The sequence below is a fragment of the Maylandia zebra genome, linkage group LG14 (genome assembly GCF_041146795.1).
Source record: "Maylandia zebra isolate NMK-2024a linkage group LG14, Mzebra_GT3a, whole genome shotgun sequence".
Lineage (NCBI taxonomy): Eukaryota > Metazoa > Chordata > Actinopteri > Cichliformes > Cichlidae > Maylandia > Maylandia zebra.
Genome location: NC_135180.1, coordinates 2,092,579 through 2,113,178, shown reverse-complemented (window position 1 = coordinate 2,113,178; position 20,600 = coordinate 2,092,579). Strand labels below are relative to the sequence as shown.

General features: G+C 42.2%; 1 protein-coding gene and 1 long non-coding RNA gene across 3 annotated transcripts in view; both read left to right on the top strand.

Moving 5' to 3' along the window:
* The first annotated feature begins 3,529 nt into the window (after window positions 1-3,529).
* Window positions 3,530-7,389, top strand: LOC143421914 (uncharacterized). 2 transcript variants are annotated; one of them, XR_013101513.1, is made up of 3 exons: window positions 3,530-3,620; window positions 3,995-4,052; window positions 6,308-7,389. It is a non-coding gene; the product is annotated as an uncharacterized LOC143421914 (long non-coding RNA). The 2 variants fall into 2 exon arrangements; XR_013101514.1 differs by lacking the exon at window positions 6,308-7,389 and adding an exon at window positions 5,815-5,924.
* Window positions 7,390-13,291: 5,902 nt separating this feature from the next.
* Window positions 13,292-20,600, top strand: part of tpst1 (tyrosylprotein sulfotransferase 1) — a 75,685-nt gene continuing 68,376 nt past the window's right edge. The window contains exon 1 of the mRNA XM_076892103.1: window positions 13,292-13,431. The gene's annotated coding sequence lies outside the window, so the exon portion shown is untranslated. The remainder of the gene's footprint in view (window positions 13,432-20,600) is intronic.

The window sequence follows — 20,600 nt, the reverse complement described above, 5'->3', positions numbered from 1 at the left end:
GAATGGATTTATGGTGCTTTTTAGACGACTGTCACAAAGTGCATTACAGGAAATGATTAAAACACAAGACAAATGTTGAAGACTTTAAAAATGCGCTTTTACAAAACCGCAATAATAAAGGTCGAGCTGTACAAGAATCAAAGCATAAAATACACAAATGTTACTGAAGTGTTTGAGTAAATCGATGCATCTTAGCTGGCTTTTAAAAATCCAAATAACTGGTAACCCTGAAGTGAACAGTGTTGCACAGGTTGTGTACTATGGCCCCTGTCATTGCTGAAGATCAGGGGTTGGCAACCTTTCTGACGGTGAGTGCCATTTAAAATTTCCTCAGAGGTCAGTGTGCCATATGATAGTGTTAGCTATAAATTTAATAACGCTCTATATTAACAGTTAGACACTATATAGAACCACTTTATAGGATTATATTTGTTTGCAGATGTTGGCAGCTGTCAGTGAATAGTTATCAGCTATTTTGAAAGAAATGCATGTTTGTTAATACAGAGACACATGTTAATGTGATCTCTGGTCTCCCACTCAGAGACACAGGTCTCAGAGTGTCCAGCATTCAGAGGCTGCCTGAGGACTCATGTGAGAGAAAATCTGCTCACACAGACTTGTAGAGCCAAATACTGTCAATAAGGCCTCTGCAATGTTCTGAAGACAGTTAAACCTGTCAGGTAGTGACGTCCAGCAGGTGAACATGCAGCTCCATGAACACGCACAGCTGTGGAGTCCAGCTGCTTCGATGTTGCATTAACTGGCATTAACTCAGCCAGTTAATGCGAGACTAATCCAGCTGCTCATTAAAGCTTTCTGGTTTGATCAGAAAAGAAAACATTGGTCCAAACGCCTGAAAGTCCCAAAGACGCATTGTGTCTCGAGTCTACGGATGTATCCGTGTATCTCCGTGGTGCTGATGCTGCGCTGAGCGGACAGCTCCTGAAGCTTTTGAAGTGTTGGAATATGGAAAGCTAACAACGTCCCTCTGACCAGTAGGCTAAGTTATTTTTAGCCAATGACAAGTTGAATCTGGTAGTTGGGGTTGTTAGTTAAGATACCGTCATTAAGAAGCGGCACAACTAATGTGTGTATGCGAGCTGATTTGCGATGTGCACCGCTGGTGCGGCCATTTATTTTTTAATGCACCCTCTCAGATTAAGTCACTGCGTGTCGTGCCCAGGGCTGGACTGGGACAAAAAAATCAGCCCGGGCATTTTGACTAGAGACCGGCCCCCCAGGTATTAAAGCCATAAAGCCTTTGAATGAAAACAAACGCTGTTGTGACAGTGATGTACAGTCTTGTTGGTATATGTATGATTTCTATACATTTTACATCAGATTAAAACTTTGGTTTACGGATGACCTTAGTTATGCTGCAATAGACGTAGGCTGCCGGGGGATTCCCATGATGCATTGAGTTTTTCCTTTCCAGTCACCTTTCTCACTCACTATGTGTTAATAGACCTCTCTGCATTGAATCATATCTGTTATTAACCTCTGTCTCTCTTCCACAGCATGTCTTTATCCTGTCTTCCTTCTCTCTCCCCAACCAATCACAGCAGATGGCCCCGCCCCTCCCTGAGCCTGGTTCTGCCGGAGGTTTCTTCCTGTTAAAAGGGAGTTTTTCCTTCCCACTGTCGCCAAAGTGCTGCTCATAGGGGGTCATATGATTGTTGGGTTTTTCTCTGTATCTATGAAGCGCCTTGAGGCGACTTATGTTGTGATTTGGCGCTATATAAATAAAATTGAATTGAATTGAATTGAAGGTTCAGATAATTATTTAATAAAAGTGAGATATTTTAAATGAGAATAAGAAAGAAAAGTATTTCTTTGTGCCCCCCTCTCCCTGTTAATGCCCTACCTGGCCCCCTGGCAACACTTTGCTAGACCCGCCCCTGCACAGTTACCAGCTGTCAGCTACTTAGAAAAGGATCCTGGTGTTATTTGTCTCTCAGAAACAGTTCATAACTTCAGCTCATTCATGTTAACTAAAAGGTAAACCTGTTTCTCCATCACCTGTTCAGCTCTGATGATTCAGTAAGGACATCTCCTGGTTTCATCTTCATGTTTCCCTCTCACCAGATAACCAAACCTTATCATGACCAGCAGCTTTCCAGCTGTGGCTCCAGCAAACATCAGCTGATACTAGAAATTAATATTAAATAAATTCTAACAACAGCTGATCAAGCTTAAAAGTGCTGCTGTTGTTTAGCGCGACATCCGCTGGTTTCCTCTTTCTGGCACAAAGTGGGCGATAAATAAACAAGAGAGACGATCAGCTGATCATTGATCAGTTTCATGATTGAAGTAGAAACGGGAGACGGAGGAGGAGAGAATGAGAGGAGAAGAGGCAGCTGTGCAGCGTAACGACAGAATAACTCCAGCTTTGTGTCTTTTTTTCATTCTAGCTAAAGTCCGGGACAAACTGCGTCTCTTCTCAGCTCAACACCAAACGTGTAATATTTTCTCTGAATGAGGGACCATTCCATTTTTTTAAGGAGCGGTTGGCAACTCTACTAACTAACCTTATGAATAAAATAAAGTTCACTATCAGTAACATCATAGCACCACCCAGCTGTATAGAAACTCCGTCATGCTAGCTAGCACGCAGTACGAGTTACTGTAACTGACTGTAAAAAGTCAACGAAAATAAACTCCATCTAAACTTGGTTTATATCTGCACTTCACCTGACACTCGGACCGGCGGCCGCTTCGGGTCTCTCCTCCTGCCTCCCCTCTCCCTCATCCACCTGCTGGCCTCCACCACTTGTTAATGTTACTGAATCTGTGGAAGCTCCGCCATAACCACCACCAAACAACTGAGTTATTTTTACACACCGGCCAGCATCTGGCCAATCCACCACCTCTCATTGTTTATACCGTTACAAAAAAAAGGGTTGCTGACCCCTGCTGTAGATCCTAGTGGTGTGGATCAGTGGCTTGATGTCTCGTTCACTTCTGGCAAATGACTTGATGTCATCCATGGAGCTGGCTGGTGACTGCACCTTACCGTATTTGGTATCAGTAGCCGGTTTTGTTATTGATCTTGTTAGGGAGGTTCAGGCGCATGCAGAACCATAACCATTGAATTCCTGACAAAGGCTCTTAAGGTCCTGTTACCAACATCTGGTTAGAATTATCACCTTTAGAAAACTGGTGATGTGTCCAATACTCATGTTACTGTCTGTGTTAAAAATGCCATTTGGACTTTTTTGGTTTCAGTCTTCGTAGTTCTATTACAGAAAAACAGTTTTGACAGTTTAAAATAAAGTCTTTGAGCTTATCTGTGTCTCAGTGAAACAGGAGGTACACTCAGGTAGCATTTATGGATCAATGCACTGGGCAAGTTGTTGTTATCACTAACAAACACTGATGTCACTGTAATGTCTGATGCAAATGTGCAGCCTTTGGTCACACGAAACTACACATCCAGAGGTAAACAGCAATTGATTTATTGGAAGGTGACGAGATCATCAGGGTATAAATCAAACAAACTGCAGCTGGTGTTATTTGTACAGTGTAGTCATGCTTTTTGTACACCTCCTGTTTTCTGAGTATGGGTCTGAATTTGGTCTGGAATCAGTTTGAGAAGCGAAGAGAAGGAACACGAAGAGAAGGTAGCTGAGTGGTGCTCAAAGGCATTTTAAAAGTCTCGAGTTCATACCTAGAACGACCGTATCCACAAATCCAACCAAAGCTTGTCTGTGTAAATTTTAATTAAACATAAGATGGAAATCACCTTTACACAGTTTGTATGAATTTACAAACTCCGAGTCGGATCATTGGGCTTTCTTTCCGTGTTTTCTTGTTCTTTCAGCCTGGAACATTGATTGGTGTGAAAGCTCACCATCGTTTACCATCTGTCACGGCTATAAGTGATTACGCGCTCCGAGGCCTGATGGTGCCTCTGTTAGTCACCTGTTCTCAGTGTTGTGATCTGTGATTTTGGATTGTGGGGCAACAGTGTAACATTTGTGATTTCCTGCCGTAGGAAATTTCCATGCTTCTAACAGCTGCTCTGATGTCAGACAGCATCGTTTACCTGACAGGTACGTCAGCTACATGTTTTCTGTTCTTACTCTTTTACATATTTACATTGCATATGATATGGCCAGAAATGATTTGGAAAAATGATTTAGCTCCAGTTTCTGTGGAATTAATCATTTAGAGTATCACAAATTAGCATCACTATGCTATCGTTCATTGTTAACTGTGGGAAGAATACAGCTGGTCTTTATTGATCAGCAGGTAACACTGCTGGTAACACACTAAGCTTCCTTTATTGTATTGCATTAAATCAATGCCAAAATCATAGCCTGTGTCTGCGTAGTAGTAATGTGCCGTATAAAGATATTATAAGGATAATGCCTCTGTAAAATTAAAGGCTGTAATTGCATGTAGTTGAGACAATACTATATATTCTGTGGTTTTCAAAGCGCTCATCGTCCATGCATAGGCTAAATTGATTCAAATTTTAAAGGCACACGCAAATGCATCACCTACTCTGGTGTAGGCTGTACAGGGATTCAACACAGGATTATAAATCAGGCTTGAGAATGAAGTGAAATAGTGGAAATGTGAGACATTGTGGACAAAGACTGTGTGACATGACTGACAGCTCTAGAAGAGCTACAGATCAGATGGTGTTTTAACAGAGTCCTGTCACTGTTTCCAACTACCGCTTACCTTACAAGACTGATGAAACCAAACTTTTTTTTGGTTCTGCAATAAAATCCCGTCTTAATGACAGTTTGAATGTTCACTTTTTTAGGTGGATGCAACCTTATGGCTGTTTTAATTAAGTTACGACGTTTCTTGAGTGGTTGAATTGTACTCTGTGCTGCGTACTGTATGTAAGAGACTCGTATTTGGTTGGAGCCTTTTGTTGCCTACAGAACTGCCCTAATTCAAGGAGACAGTGCTCAGAGATTGTGTATCAGTACATCAATGATGTAAATCTCCTGATTTTGACATTTGATGACCATATGGAGACCATTTGCATACAGTGAACTTATTATGTTCAAGACAACAGTTTGCAGTCATTTGAACTTTGTTACATGATGCATCGTCCTGCTGGAAACATCCTCAGAGGATGGGTGCTCTGAGGTCATAAAGGGACGGACGTGGTCAGAGTATCCCCCACACCATTACACCACCAGATGCCTGAATCATTCATACAAGGCACTGTGTATCCATGCTTTCATGTTAACATCAAATTCTGACCCTGCCGTCCAAATGTGGCAGCAGAAAGTGAGACTTTCAGACCAGCCAGCTGTCCAAGTTTGGCGAGCTTTGATCTGTAGCTGAGAGGAGGGGTACCTCTGCCACTGTAACCCATTAAGGTACCACAGTTCACCCTTTTTGAACTGAGGACCATGGCCTCGGACTTCGAGGTGCCAGTTTTTCTCTGGCCCACGTCTCTCAACCAGAAACTGCTGTGGTGTCAGGTGGAGGTCGTTGCTCAGTGAAGTCAACAAAAAACTTTTATTGTCAAAAAGTAAAAACAAGATCTTGTAACTACATAACCAGACCTTTCACCCCTTCAGATTCTGTCCATAAAAACAGAACAGAACTGTAGGCAAAGGTCAGCTGTAGCAGACAGTAAGTTGGTCTTATTCTGGCATTACCATCAAGCACTGGCAATGGTTGTACTGGAGCTGGAGAGCACAAAGCAACAAGCCCAATACCCCATACTCCTCTAAATAAGACACCAAGCACTCAATTCCAGATGGGAGGAGCTTCAGTTCTTAAAGTAATGATGGACTGTGGTTTCTCTTTACTGAGCTGATTGGTTCTTGCCATGTCAAATAGGGCTGTCAGCTGTGTACCAACCTGACTGCTGCACAACAAAACTGATGGTCCCAACCCCATTAAGAAGATGAGCCCGGACAAGGCACACCTGTGAAGTGAAAACCATCTCAGGTGACTGCATCATGAAGCTTATTGAGAGAAGGCCGGGGGTCAAAGGCAGCTACAACTTCATTTTTTATCTACAGTGTAGAAAGTACAGGGTGGGCCATTTCTATGGATACACCGTAATAAAATGGGAATGGTTGGTGATATTAAAGTCCTGTTTGTGGCACATTAGTATATGTGAGGGGGCAAACTCCTCAAGATGGGCGGTGACCATGGTGGCCATTTAGAAGTCGGCCATCTTGGATACAACTTTTGTTTTTTCAATAGGAAGAGGGCCATGTGACACATCAAACTTATTGGTAATGTCACAAGAAAAACAATGGTGTGCTTGGTTTCAACGTAACTTTATTCTTTCGTGAGTTATTTACAAGTTTCTCTTTGTTCACAGCCATTGACATGTCAAAGGTTAACACGTGAGGAGCGGATCGAAATTGTGTTGATATCTGGTGAACGCAGATAAAATTGCAGCAGATTTCAATGCAGACCCCCTACGAGACCACCCATCTCCCATGCTACAGTCAGCAAACTGCTTGCTAAGTTTCATGAAACTGGTTCAGTGTTGGATTTGCCAAAATGTGGACGCAAGAAAACTGTCAGTAATGAAGAAACATCAGTGGCTGTCCTAGCTTCATTCAGCAAGAGCCCACAGCGTAGCACTCGCCGCACGTCACTGGAGAGTGGCATTAGTCGAACATCCCTTCGGCGGATATTAGCTACTCACAAATGGCACCCTTACAAACTCCAGCTACTGCAGCATCTTATCAAGGATGACCCAGATCGGCGCACAGAATTTGCAGAATGGGCAAAACAAAAACTGGAACAGGACCCTCAGTTCACACAGAAGATTTTGTTCAGTGATGAGGCAAACTTTTATGTGAATGGTGAAGTTAACAAACAAAACCAGCGCTATTGGTCTGACACTAACCTACACTGGATGGATCCCTCCAAGACTGTTGGAACAACAAAAGTGATGGTTTGCTGTGGTATATGGGGCACAACGATAGTGGGTCCATTCTTCATCAATGGAAACCTCAAGGTCACTGGATATTTGAAATTGCTAGATGATGATGTGTTTCCCTCTTTATGCACTGAAGCTGGCACGTTCCCTGAGTTTTTCCAGCAAGATGGTGCACCACCACATTATGGGTGCCAGGTCCGAGCATTCCTAGATGAACAGTTTCCTGGAAAGTGGATTGGTCGTCGTGGGCCAGTTGAATGGCCCCCAAGGTCTCCCGATCTGACCCCCTTAGACTTTTATCTTTGGGGTCATCTGAAGGCAATTGTCTATGATGTGAAGATACGAGATGTGCAGCACCTGAAACTACAGATACTGGATGCTTGTGCTGGCATTTCTCCTGCGGTGTTGCTATCAGTGTGTGAAGAGTGGGAGAAGAGGGTTGCATTGACAATCCAACACAATGGGCAGCACATTGAACACATTTTATAAGTGGTCAGAAACTTGTAAATAACTCATGAAAGAATAAAGTTACGTTGAAACCAAGCACACCATTGTTGTTCTTGTGACATTACCAATAAGTTTGATGTGTCACATGGCCCTCTTCCTATTGAAAAAACAGAAGTTGTATCCAAGATGGCCGACTTCTAAATGGCCACCATGGTCACCACCCATCTGGAGGAGTTTGCCCCCTCACATATACTAATGTGCCACAAACAGGACTTTAATATCCCAACCATTCCCATGTTATTACGGTGTATCCATATAAATAAAGCCTGTAGTAAAAATAAAGAAAAACCATTAAATGAGAGGGTGTGTCCAAACTTTTGACTGGTAGTGTAGATTTTACCGTCTACATTCAACAACAGCATCACTCTGTCACAGTTAGACACTTACCTGTATTCTATGATAACAGTAGACTGTAATGATGAGGAGTGCACTGATCTTTCAGTGCACAGCCTACATACACTGGCTCATGTTTCGTAGCTCAGCTGTTGATTGATCCCTCCGTGTATCCTCGATATGAGATATCACTGCTTATACTCTATAAGCAGTGAAAAAAGGGACTAGTCAGTGTGGAAGTACAGTGTTTGAAGTTTCCTGTCGCCCATCAAGCATCAGTGATGTTCTCGCTCTGTGACCTGATAGGATCAACTACTGTAGGCAACGACAGGGAGACGGCGTTTACAGCTGCCTCGTTGTCATGTCAACCAGCACAACAACCTCAGACGAAGGGAGCTACATGTCCATAATTCTGCTACGATGCTGTGCTGGAGACTCGGTGGTTGTTTGGTGTGTGGGTTGGGCTGTGTGGGACTCTTTTAAAAATATAACTGCTGAATTTTTGGCAGGATTGGCAGCTCGAATCAAGACATCCGCAGAACGTCTCAGAGATGAATCAGAACAGCGTGTGTTGGGATGAAAACTGGGGCGAGTGAATGCTTTAAAAACATCCAGGGACAGCACCTAAAATTATTACACCGCCAAATTTAAAGTTTCTCGGTATCTGTATTTACAAAAATCTTATTTTATGTTTCTGCCAGTGTGTACAAGCTAATCAGCTTTGGAGTCCTTTCATCCATTATCATCACTGACACCTTTTAAGGCAACATATTTTTTGTGTTTTTGTGTTAACCTCAAACTAAAAACAGCTCAGTAGCTCATTTTCCCACCTTACTCTTTATAGATTCATCTGTACTTGATTCAGTCCTGCATGCTCTTGTCACAGCAGTTGGATTACCAGTGGCTGTCCTCCATTTGTTAAGTGTGAAAAATAAAAAATAAACCTCAAAATGTGGCATATTTAATGCTTCACATTACAGCAACATGTGGAAAAAAAGATTCTAATAAAAAGTACTGAAGAACGTAGAGTAGCTTCCACCTGGCCAAGCTACTGATGCCAACTGGCACAGCACCTAAGAAGTGTGTGTCCTGCAGATCGTGCTCAGATCTGCAGTGGACAATTTCAAAAGAGGTGGAAAAGAACCGAAATCTCCACAACTTGCAAACACCTGTATTATTAATGTGTTTTCAGAAAGAAAAATGCTGAACAAGAAATCTATAAAGGAAAATGATGTTCTTCAAATGACAGTTTACAGACGGACACCTGGATGATCCACAGAATCAGTGCTGAACTACAGAAAGCACTGCACACTACAGTGGAGGAGGCATCATGAGCTGGTGGTCCTATCTCAGGGCCTCGACACCTTTCTGCCAGTCAAGAAACATTATAGGTGTTCCCGAAAACGGAGGTTCACTGAGAGCAATTACAGACATGAAAAGGACAAATGACTGTGTCCTGCACATCCTGACTGGACAGTCCAGCAATGGACAAAGGGAAACGGACACTATAAATACACAGACATGTGATTGGGAGAGTGGAGACGGCAGGGGGACACAGCTGGGACATACAGACAGAAAGAGACGGGAAGAAAACTGAACACAAAACACATGAGACAAGGGCTGCGTCCCAATTCAGGAACCGCATCGTTCGGAGGCCGCATTTGCAGGCCAAGGCCAGGTGATGAAGGCTGTCCCAATTCAAAGGCTGTTCCAAATGCGGCCAACAAATGCCTCCTTCATTTCCCCAGATTTGAAGGATGTGTCGGGTGTGTCCTTCGTGGCCCAACACGAAGGACACACCCGACACAGGACACTTACTCTTATTATTCTTTCTGGGTCACAAAATAAACTTTTAACATATTTTCAGGCGAGAAAGTAGCTGTGTAAACGTCAAATATCTGCTCGGTTTATCAAGATATCTCATATTTGTAAAAGTGCTCCGATGTTTTCGGAGACGTCTGTTACCCACCAGCTCGATAGCTAGCCGAGAGCTCGAGGGTCACTAGAGCCGGCGAGAGCAGCGGACTCCCGGCACATCGTCTTTAGACCCCCGCGGTCTCTCACTACTCGGGTTAAACATGATATGTAAGCCACTCAGATAACTTAAAAATGTTACTGTTTGGCTTTTTTCAGTGTTTTATTTGTTCCAGAGTAAATCGGTTTGGCTGAGATTAAAGTTATTAGATTAAATAAAACTTTATTAATCCCTCGGGTGGGTTCCTCCTTGGTTTTCACACAGCTGAATAAACGTCAAAGAGAAAACTTATTAAACAGAAGTATGAGACGGTTGAGAGTTTACTCCAGGGTCCTGTTATATTTTAGATAGTAAGGAGCAGACGGCTGAGTTTATTAAACTCCACCGAGACAGCGGTGACGCAGATCTGAAAGCTAGACCGTCCAATTTCACAGCCTCGCATGCTGGTCGTGTCCTCCGAAGGATGCAGCCCCTGAATTGAGACACAGCTAAGGACTATCAAAATAAGACAGGAAACACTCGCTGGAAGAGAATACACACACACGACAGACAGGACAGAGCTGAGAGGGACAGAGAGAGACACGATGGGCTGGGGAGACAAAGGGGAAGCTGAAGACAGACACAGAGATGGAGGCTATAACGGACCGTCTTAGTAAGAAAGGTCTGAGGGACAAGAGGGGAACGCAACAGGTAATCAAATCAAATCAAATCACTTTTATTGTCACATCACATGTGCAGGCACACTGGCACAGCACATGCGAGTGAAATTCTTGTGTGCGAGCCCCACAAGCAACAGAGATGTGCAAACACAACAACACAAACGAGCAAAATACAAGAATGGCCAACCTGAAACTAATAAATATATGTACAATATATAATAGTGTATGCATTTCTGGATGTGTATACTAAATATTTTCCTACGTGTGTGTGTGTGTGTGTGTGTGTATACACATTTTTACAAATTAAATAGTAAAAAAAAAAAAATAATAATAATAATAAAATATATAAAATATACAGAGTTGAATATGTGCAAAACAAGTGGCATTTATATACAGTGTGTAGTGCATAATGTTGAAGTTCCAGTAGTGAAGCTGAGGTGTCTATGATGTGTTCAGCAGTCTGATGGCCTGGTGGAAGAAGCTGTCTCTCAGTCTGCTGGTACAGGACCGGATGCTGCAGAACCTCCTTCCTGATGGAAGCAGTCTGAACAGTTTATGGCTGGGGTGACTGAATCTGAATTACACAAGAGGTAAATAATAACAAAAAATAAGCACAAAGAAAAGAAATGATACCAAGAGAGACTAGGAAACATAAATCACTCACCAAGGTCACAACAATGAAAAAAGTCCACAAACACACAACGCTGGGTAGGGATGGGTATTGATAAGATTTTAACGATTCCGATTCCATTTTCGATTCTGTTTAACGATTCGATTCTTTATCGATTCTTTTTTTTTTTTTTAAAAAAGGAGAACACTAAGGTCGATTAGCTCAGAGCTTTGTTTTATATCTTCTTTTTGAACAAGATAGAAATTTAGGAGTAACATGGCCTTACAAACCCAACAGTGAGATCTTGAGAGATCCAGCCTACGGCTCTTCAATGGGGTGTCACAGGGTCCCCAGGAAAAAAAATTGTAAATGTAAAATAATAAAATAAATATTCTTGTGAGACATATCACATATTGACGGGGTCGGGTTATGTTAAAAAGTATAAATTGTTATACTTTGTTCATTGGTTCAAAGGTACCCCACACTTCTTTTTTTGTTTGCTTGTTTGTTCTGGTGTATTTTTCATTTGAACTGTTACTCTGCCAGAGTACTCATATTTACAAGATGGCATTGAACGCCCCATTGGTGTATCAGGAAAACTATTTTGTACGTATGTTCCTTGAAGGGGATTGAAGTCGTTCTTTTTTCCACCGCAGCGAAGGGCTAGGAGTAGGAGAGGAGCTGCTGTATGTTTTTGTTATCGAATCGATCTGATTGTGAAATAAAGCATATGCAGTGAGAAAGCAACTCCAGGAGTCATCCCTGCCTTAAAGCTGCAACATTCTTCTGTAGCAATAACAAAGTATAACATAAATTGTTCTGTGGCAATTACACAAGAATATCCAGTAATGTCCCTGCCCACAATTAAACACATTCACTTACCAAAAATCGGGGGCATCTGCTGTGGCAAATGGGTGCAAGCCTTTGACCACAAACTTAGACACTGCTCGGTGACATTAGTCTATCCTGGCCTGAAAGGAGACGCTACCGGTAGACTGCAGCGAGAACTGCCAGCGAGCGCCAGCCAGACTCTGTCTGTCTCTCTCATCATGGTCACCTACATGTACAGTAATGGCAGGTCTTGTAATAAGGCAGATTGCGCTAACATAATATGCACTGTTAGTTGATTATTTACCTGCCGCATTAACGGGAGAGGACGTGCAAACATTAGCGCTGCTGCTGGGTTGAGAGTCACGAGTCCGGAGCGGAATTAAAAACGCGTGTCATCGCGTGTTTTGTGAGCAAATGCTTTTGCATATTCGTAGTGTTTCCTCCCTTAAATGAAATATCTACTTTGCAAGTTGCCCTGTTGTCATCGGTTCTCATAAAGTATAATCAAACTTTTGAGCGTTTGAGCCGCCGTGTTTCCTGCCAGGTAAATGACGCTCCGCAACGTGGTGACGTCATTCGGGGCGACTGGAATCGATAAGGGAATCGTTTGCAAAAATGGCAAACAATTCCAAGGAATTGAAACAGTGGGAACCGGTTCTCAACAAGAACCGGTTTTCGATACCCATCCCTAACGCTGGGTCATGATCTTCCCGCTGGCCCCAAAGTGCTTGCTCACAGAGGGACACATGATTGTTGGGCTTTCCTCTGTTTTCTTTGTATTATTGTTGGCTTGCTACCTTACAGTATTAAAGCACCTTGATCAGCCTGCTGTCATGGTTTGGTGCTATTTAACTACACTTGAATGTTTCCAGCTCGTCTGTCTCTGCGTGACAGCACCAGAGATGCTTTTGTACCTCGAGCTGTTCATGCTGTATCACCAGGCTGCCACAGCACAATTACACATTTGATTTATTTCTTTGTTTACAGGTTCCAGACACAGGTTTGATTTGCATCCTGCTGGCCTGCTCTGTGCTCTCGCTGCTCTGAATCATGCCATTGTCCCAGCAGCTCTCTGTCTCTGTGCTCCCGTCTCACTTGTTTCCTGTCAGACTAACAGTTGTGACATTTACCAAAGCTTCTGCATGTTTGGAATAACTCACTTTCTCCACAGGAGTTCAATCAAAGTTCAGATGAGTGGAAAGCAAAAATGTTACACCCCATGTGGTTCCTCAGCTTTTCCCATTCCACGCTCTTTATATTCTTGCACTTCCTGTGGATAAATGCAGATATCTGAACTGCTCCTGGTGCTCTAAAACACAGATGTGTAATCGAGGTCTAGTTTGATAGGTCTATGTCAGTGTGGTGAGAGGTACAGGATGTTCAGCAGGTTAGGTTTGTGATTACAATCCTGTGTTTGCACACTAGTGTTGCATAACATCCCAGGCTCTGGCGTACCAGCCCTGTATCCTTTACTGCAGAGCAGGGGCCTGGGATTCATCACCAAGCTGACTCACTCTTCAGCAGCTGCTTGGAGTATTTTAGTTCTTACTTCAGTTTCCCCAAAAGTATTTTTGAGAGAGGAAGTAGAAAAGCAAACGAGTCAGCAACTAGTTGTTGTGAGGAGTTACAGCTGTAGAGGGTGAGTAAAAGTTTGGATATCCTCAAATGAATCAACAATAATTGATAGTTACAGTTCACTAAACTACAAACTAAAACCTGATGTGGGGATAAAAATATTCAATTAACTAAAATAGAAAATAAAACAATTATTTTGCGATCTTGGAAAACGAAACTAAAAATATCACCTTAGTTTTTGTATTTGCTAGTTTGGTAAAAAAACGTATTGCCTCATGAGATACTGATGAACATGTTTATAGAGACTGAGGCTGTTAGGAAACAAACCCAGATGGGGGCACGAAGAATAATGTAACTTACAAAATGTGATCTGAGAACTCTTAGAGTGTTCCAGAATATTGAGACATTTCTGATGATAGTTTTTTAGGCTTTTATCATTATTATCTGGATTTTGCCTTCCATGTTTTTCAAACACTTCTTAAAATGCTCCTCTGGTGGTGCTGCCTTCATGCCAGCTCGGGCTGTTTGTCCGATGCTCATTATGCAATAGATGTTTGAACACGTTCAGTTTGTTTTTTACGACTCAGTTTTGAAAGTGTCTGCACAGAATGGTTATTGTCACTATCTGAATCAATACCTTTTAGCAGTTGTGCAGCAGTGCACACACAGTCGCAGTCTGATGGAAACAAAGCACAAAGTAAATGGATCGGGATTTACTTCAGTGCTTTTTTACTCTCAAAGTACTCAAAGTGGTTTTACTAAAAGCCACATTCACGCAGCACTTTATTCAATGCATCAAGCACTTTCTAACAATAATGCGATGCCGTGGATGGGTCCGGGGCGGTTCAGTATGTTGGCCGAGCACAATGCGGACTACGGGAACCAGCGAGCTTCTGTTTGGTACACGCCACAGGGAAGAGCACACGGGATTCACAGCATGTGTCTTGTACCTCGGATGTTATGTAGGGCAGCACCTAATCTAAACCCAATATTTACCAATGATTTCCAGAGAGCTGACTCGAGGTATTTCCCTCTGTCTGCTGCATGTGACAGAGGACAACTTTAGATATTGTCTCCCAAAAACAGCGTCACTGTCAGCTCACAGTACGTTGTTCAGTATGTCTTTGTTGAATGCAGATTAAACATAAATGACTGAATGATCAGATTCTGTTGGTTGCTTGTGTATTTTGTACGAGGTCAGCTGGGATCAGCTTAGATTGACCGACGTTTTCTTCAATATGAAAAAAAGACGTACATTTGTGCGACGTTTCACATCATCACAATTTTATTAACAACTCAATCCATCGAGAGTGCCACACGTGAAGCCCGTGTCTGCTGATCCATCTATACATTGCTCTTAATTTGTGCTACAACTTGCAAGCTGCAATTTGTATTTGCTTTGTTTGATGACAAATATGCACAAAAATAAGAAGTAAGGGGGCAAATACTTTTTACAGCACTGTATGTGTCACTGGACACTCGTCTATTTCTGATGAAAGCTGCAACATCCTGAACATCATAAATGTAAAAATAACCAAAATCAAACCAGCACTTTTATTCATTTATGCTCTCAGGTTAGAGGGCACTGTGCATTCAGCACTGAAATGTGTTACACCTCCTGTTGTTAAGAAAATAAAAGCCCAAATATTCTTGAAAGTGTCAAAGCTTTGATGCTACTGTATAATAATACCAGCTGTTCAGTTTTTGCAGCATTGGCAGAACAGAGATACAAATTTATCCGTCTGCAGATCCACACTCAGGACCATCATTAAGACGAGAAACAGAATCTGAAAGGAGCAGAAAACGTCTTAGCAGCAGTAAAATCACCTCTCCACATCTCTGACTTTCATCAGCCCGGCTATCAGTTACTGCAGCGTCAACCCAATACACGATTAGCAGTGGCCCCCTCAAACTTAATGAGCACGTTTGGACGACATATTTGACTTTCTAAAGCCATCTCCCCCACTCAGAAAGCGGACTTGGATGCAGAATCTCTGACATGGCACAATCAGGAGGTTCTTATTGGAAAAGTATATCGTCTTGATTGGGCTCAAGTTTCGCCAATGAGGCACCAGGCAGGGCCAGAGCTCCCAGGGGAATTAGGAAAGTGGGAAGGAAATACAATAAAGTGTCAACGCCAATTAAACTACAAATGCATTACGTCCAGCTTGCTGCTTGCTTATTTACAGCAGAAGGATCTTAGGAAAGTTGCTGCCAATCATTTTGCATAATGTAAAAAGGAGTTTGTGTCTGGAGCTGTATGCTAGACATAAATGCTGGTGCTGTCACGGGCCATTATGGCGATTAATTCATTGGAAGGTTCAAGACATGGGGAAAAATGTTTTAATGGCCTGCAGCAGTGGCATGATTCACCGATGTGCTTCATTACTACCAGAAACTATTAGACATCACAACAACATTTTAAAGATTTAACACATGAGTAACTGTACATCTGGTAAGTGGCAGGAAAGTAAATAGGTCCTCACATTAGTCTAACATTCAATTCAATGTTATTTATATAGCGCCAAATCACAACAAAAGTTGCCTGAAGGCGCTTCATAGGTACAGAGAAAAACCCATCAATCATATGACCCCCTATGAGCAAGCACTTTGGCGACAGTGGGAAGGAAAAACTCCCTTTTAACAGGAAGAAACCTCCGGCAGAACCAGGCTCAGGGAGGGGCGGGGCCATCTGCTGTGATTGGTTGGGGTGAGAGAAGGAAGACAGGATAAAGACATGCTATGGAAGAGAGACAGAGGTTAATAACAGATATGATTCAATGCAGAGAGGTCTGTTAACACATAGTGAGTGAGAAAGGTGACTGGAAAGGAAAAACTCAATGCATCATGGGAATCCCAGGCAGCCTACGTCTATTGCAGCATAACTAAGGGAGGATTCAGGGTCACCTGGTCCAGCCCTAACTATATGCTTTAGCAAAAAGGAAAGTTTGAAGCCTAATCTTGAAAGTAGAGATAGTGTCTGTCTCCTGAATCCAAACTGGAAGCTGGTTCCACAGAAGAGGGGCCTGAAAACTGAAGGCTCTGCCTCCCATTCTACTTTTAACATCACAACTAATCAATGAGGCACCTGTGTGCATGCTGGCTCTGAGTGAAAAGGTGATGTCTGCTGTTGACTTAACATGAAAGCAAAGAACAAAGAAGACCACAGCAACAAAACAATCAGCTGAAAGATGCTTTCAATAAAAACTAAAAAAGATTTGATTTATTAAAGTTGATGAACTGTTAACATAAAGTTGTTCAAAACAGCTTTAACTCGGTTAAAAATGATTTTATATTTGGACTGAATATTGTTACTCAGCCACTGGTCACGTCCTGTGTTGCCTGAGCATTGCATATGTTCAGCCTTGGTAGTTCAGTCTATGTTACAGCTGCCTACACGAGAAGAATCAGTTTCCTTTTATTGAGATCACAAATTCATCGTATTTATGTCTGCGACGACAGGAGGAGGAAATATGAGCCCTTTTATTGCCACATCATTATATTATTATTTGCTGGAACTGGATGGGCAGCCGATTCTCATTTATTCAAAGAATGAGTTAAAATCCTCCAATCACATTAGTTTCTTGTTTCCTGGATGGCTTGCTCTACAGCCAATGGTTCCTTTGGATTGAACCATTTCTCAGCCCACAACAACAAATACTTGACGACTGCAATGCTTTGTGTTCCCCGGAAATGTAGCAGTAGTGTGACTTAGATGCACATTAAATGTATCAAAAGAAAAAGAAGTGTTATATTGATGTGGTACACACCATTGAAGAGTTTCTCATTTGTTTTTAACCTTATTTATAAAGCTACATTTTCTCCCTGTTCACTTTACATGCGATTACAGGTTCATTTTTATTGGTTTTCCACTCACATGTAATGCATTTAATAGCAATATTTAATAATTCATTTAATTTATTTAATAAAATAAAAGCTTTTAGTATGTTTTTGAGGCGCTCACTATGAAAACATTTCTGTAACCATCACCTCTGAACCATTTAAGGGGACACAGAGTCTTAGATCCATTTAAGGCTGCCCTACAAGGATGATAGGATTGGGACATTATCACTCCCGAGGCGTAAGATAGTGATGATTTGTCCCGTGGTGTTCCTGAGGAATGTGAAAGGTGACGTTCTTATGCTACGCGCCAGGTTATGGATGAAATCCAGCAGAATGACGCTCCCGCGGTAATACACGTTCCAGCCATGTATTCCCGCCCTGACCCTCACCTCAACCAGCACTTTCACGTTAGATACTGTTTTCCAAAGCGATTTAAGTAAAACGAACGTGCATGTGTAGATTCATTCCAAACGGTTCTCATGTTTCCTCATTTTTCTGATCTCGTGATCTAGGGACGTGTTGGGTGCCCAGAAGCACAATATACCTACGATTTGTCACGTAGCGTAAAATGTTAGGCTTTGGGAGTGAGAACATTATTAGTCTGCCTCTGGAAAAGGCAGATGATTACTTGTAAAGTACACATGTCCACTACTAATAAAAACACTCTTAATATATTCTAAGACTGTTTTCTGTCCAATTTGTGGATTATTGTCAGTCTGAGAGTGTTGGAGAGATGTACTGCAAAAGGACTAGAGCTGTTACTGATGGTCTGAGGCATGCAACCTGAGGCTTGGCTGCAGTACAAACCCATCCACCACCCCAGCACTCAAAATCTCAGTCTGTCTTATTGCAAGGAGACAATTGCTCCTCGTACCATTGCCATTTTGGCCTGTTGGAACTTGGAAACTGTGTGATTTCACATTTAACCACAGAACTGTTGTAACCCAGCTATAGTGACACAAAGACGGACATTTGTGAAGGGGAGGGGGAAATTTCTAATGCTTGCTATGCTGAAGTTTAAAAGCTCTTTGTAAGTGCTGAGAGCTGATGCCCACGCTGGAGTCAGAGCAGCATCTGTGTGACGAGGGGTTAATGTGTGAAAGACACATTTGAGGAAATTGCCCTCTTATCGCAGTCATTGCCGGTGAGTATCATAGGCTGAGAGGATAATGACTGGAAGCATTAGGCAGTGTTCTACAGCGATAGGCTGTTAGGGTGAGGATAGGCTAGAAGCTCCTCTGAAATCAGCCCAATAACCAATGCATGCAAGAGCCCTTCTTTTGTTTCATTAGTTCATTATGACGAAACGCTGGTTAGCATCTCAGCTACTCTGGTTGTGGACTCTAATATGAAAGTGACTTCAGTGAGTGAAAAGTCGTCATATTAAGAGACTGAGACCTGTAAATAAAGGGTTAATAGACTAATGCGTAAGTTGCTGCTGTAACTGAATGTTTCCCATTAATTGATATAGCATTTTATTAATCATGTACAGCCATTTCTAACAGCACATAGTCAGTCAGGTCCTCTTGGCAGTAATCAGGTGAGTTTAGACCCTTTCCCGCGTGCTCAAGCACCCCCCCAAACATAACTATAATAATAAATTTTACTATCATTTTCTGGAATTAACTTCAACTGTTGTATTTTCCTAACTTGTCTATTGACAACAGAATAGAATGAAAACAGGTTTCACATCCAGTGTTGTTGATGTTGTGTTTGAAGGTAACATTGTAAAGTGTATTCAATTGAACTGACGTTTCCAAATGTGAAAAGGGTTGATTACATTAGTAAACAGCATTGTGAGGGAGCAAGTAGCAAAGGCATAAAAGACACAGGAAAAAATATCTTTAAAATGGGTTCTCTTTATTTTAACCCTCAAAAACAAAAACGTACAAAGACAGGATTCAAAAATATAATCAGTAGGCCCATAAAAGAGGTCAACTAAACTCCGTTTTCGGAGATGAATTTTGTTTACTCAAATTTAGCTTTTGTTGGAGGATGTGTTTGTGCGTGGGGGGGGGGGGGGGGGGGGGGTGCGCGAACATTTTTCTTGTAAAAAAAAGTTTGGGAACCACTGGGCCAAACCATTTACACACAATAGGGCGGGAAACAAACACCAATACTAACTAAGCACAGATCATCATAAGTAAACCTAAAAGACACGTTGCTGACAAGCACATGATTGGTCGTCTTCAGCAGGGCCAACCATGTGCTTGGTGATGTGCTTGGTGATTGGCCAGTAGGAGAAACTTTGGTTTAAAAAAAACAAAACTGATGGCCAGTGTCTGTAAAAGACTGTATACAAAAGATGGACATCATGACAATTTTAAAGCCATATCTTTATCATGGCTTCTATCCTAAGTTTTTGGAGCCAGAAGTTGTCTGGTGTTGTCACGACCAGGGGAGTTTTGCCTGTTTACAAATCTTGTTGCTATGAGTGTCTAAGAGATGCCCTCTGATTGGTCCTAATACCTGCTATGAGTTATCAGCTCCTGAAGAAGAATAACTTCTTTACCTTGTGGGTCCAGCAACCTTTCAGTGACCAGTTTATTCAGATCTCAGCTCGAGTCGAGTCCTGCAATGCCTCCAGGTCCTGCTTGGAAAATTCCTGTAGAGATCGATAGACCACGTGACCTGTGTACGTTGCATTGTAGGTACAAGTGGCAGCAAAATCAAAACACTGCATCAAGCACTAGCATTTCCAGCACTGGTAACCATTCATTCTGCGGTTTTAACCCCTACTTGCATTTTATTTGCCCCAAAAACAGTTATGTACAAAACGAAGGAGAGCACGGCAGGTCCGAACAAAGAGACTTGACGAAAAGGGAAAAAAAACAAAAACAAAGAAAAAAAAAAAAAAAAAAAAAAAACCCAAAGGAGTGAAAGGGTTAGACCGATACGAGCATACAGAGGGGACGAAAGACATTAGCGTGCAGGGCCAGTTTACCAATGGGTGGTTACAGGACACTGACATGTTCTGAGTAGCCAGATATGTAGGTGGACACCAGGTTTTACTCTAAGTAAAGGGCAACCCTTCCAAAAACAGACAGAGCAGTGGAGTAGCCAAGGCAATAGAACAATATAAAACCCAATTACTAAAATATAATTAATTTCACAAACAAGTTTTACAACAGTTAAAAACACCCCTGGCCAGGGAGAACACACAGTAAAAACAAAAACAACACTAAAAGTCCAGTGGCGTCAGCCACAGCATTAAAATCCACTAAAATCAGAGCGGGGCAAAGAAAACCCGGCAGCGTCCCCGGCTGTCCTGTCTGTCTCTTCACTCTGGAGTACTGAAAGAGAGAGGGGGCAGCGACAGTCACTGTTCTTTCCAGTGAAAGGGATTTCTTGTTGCACGGTGTGTCTCGGGACTTACCCCGCAATCCAGGC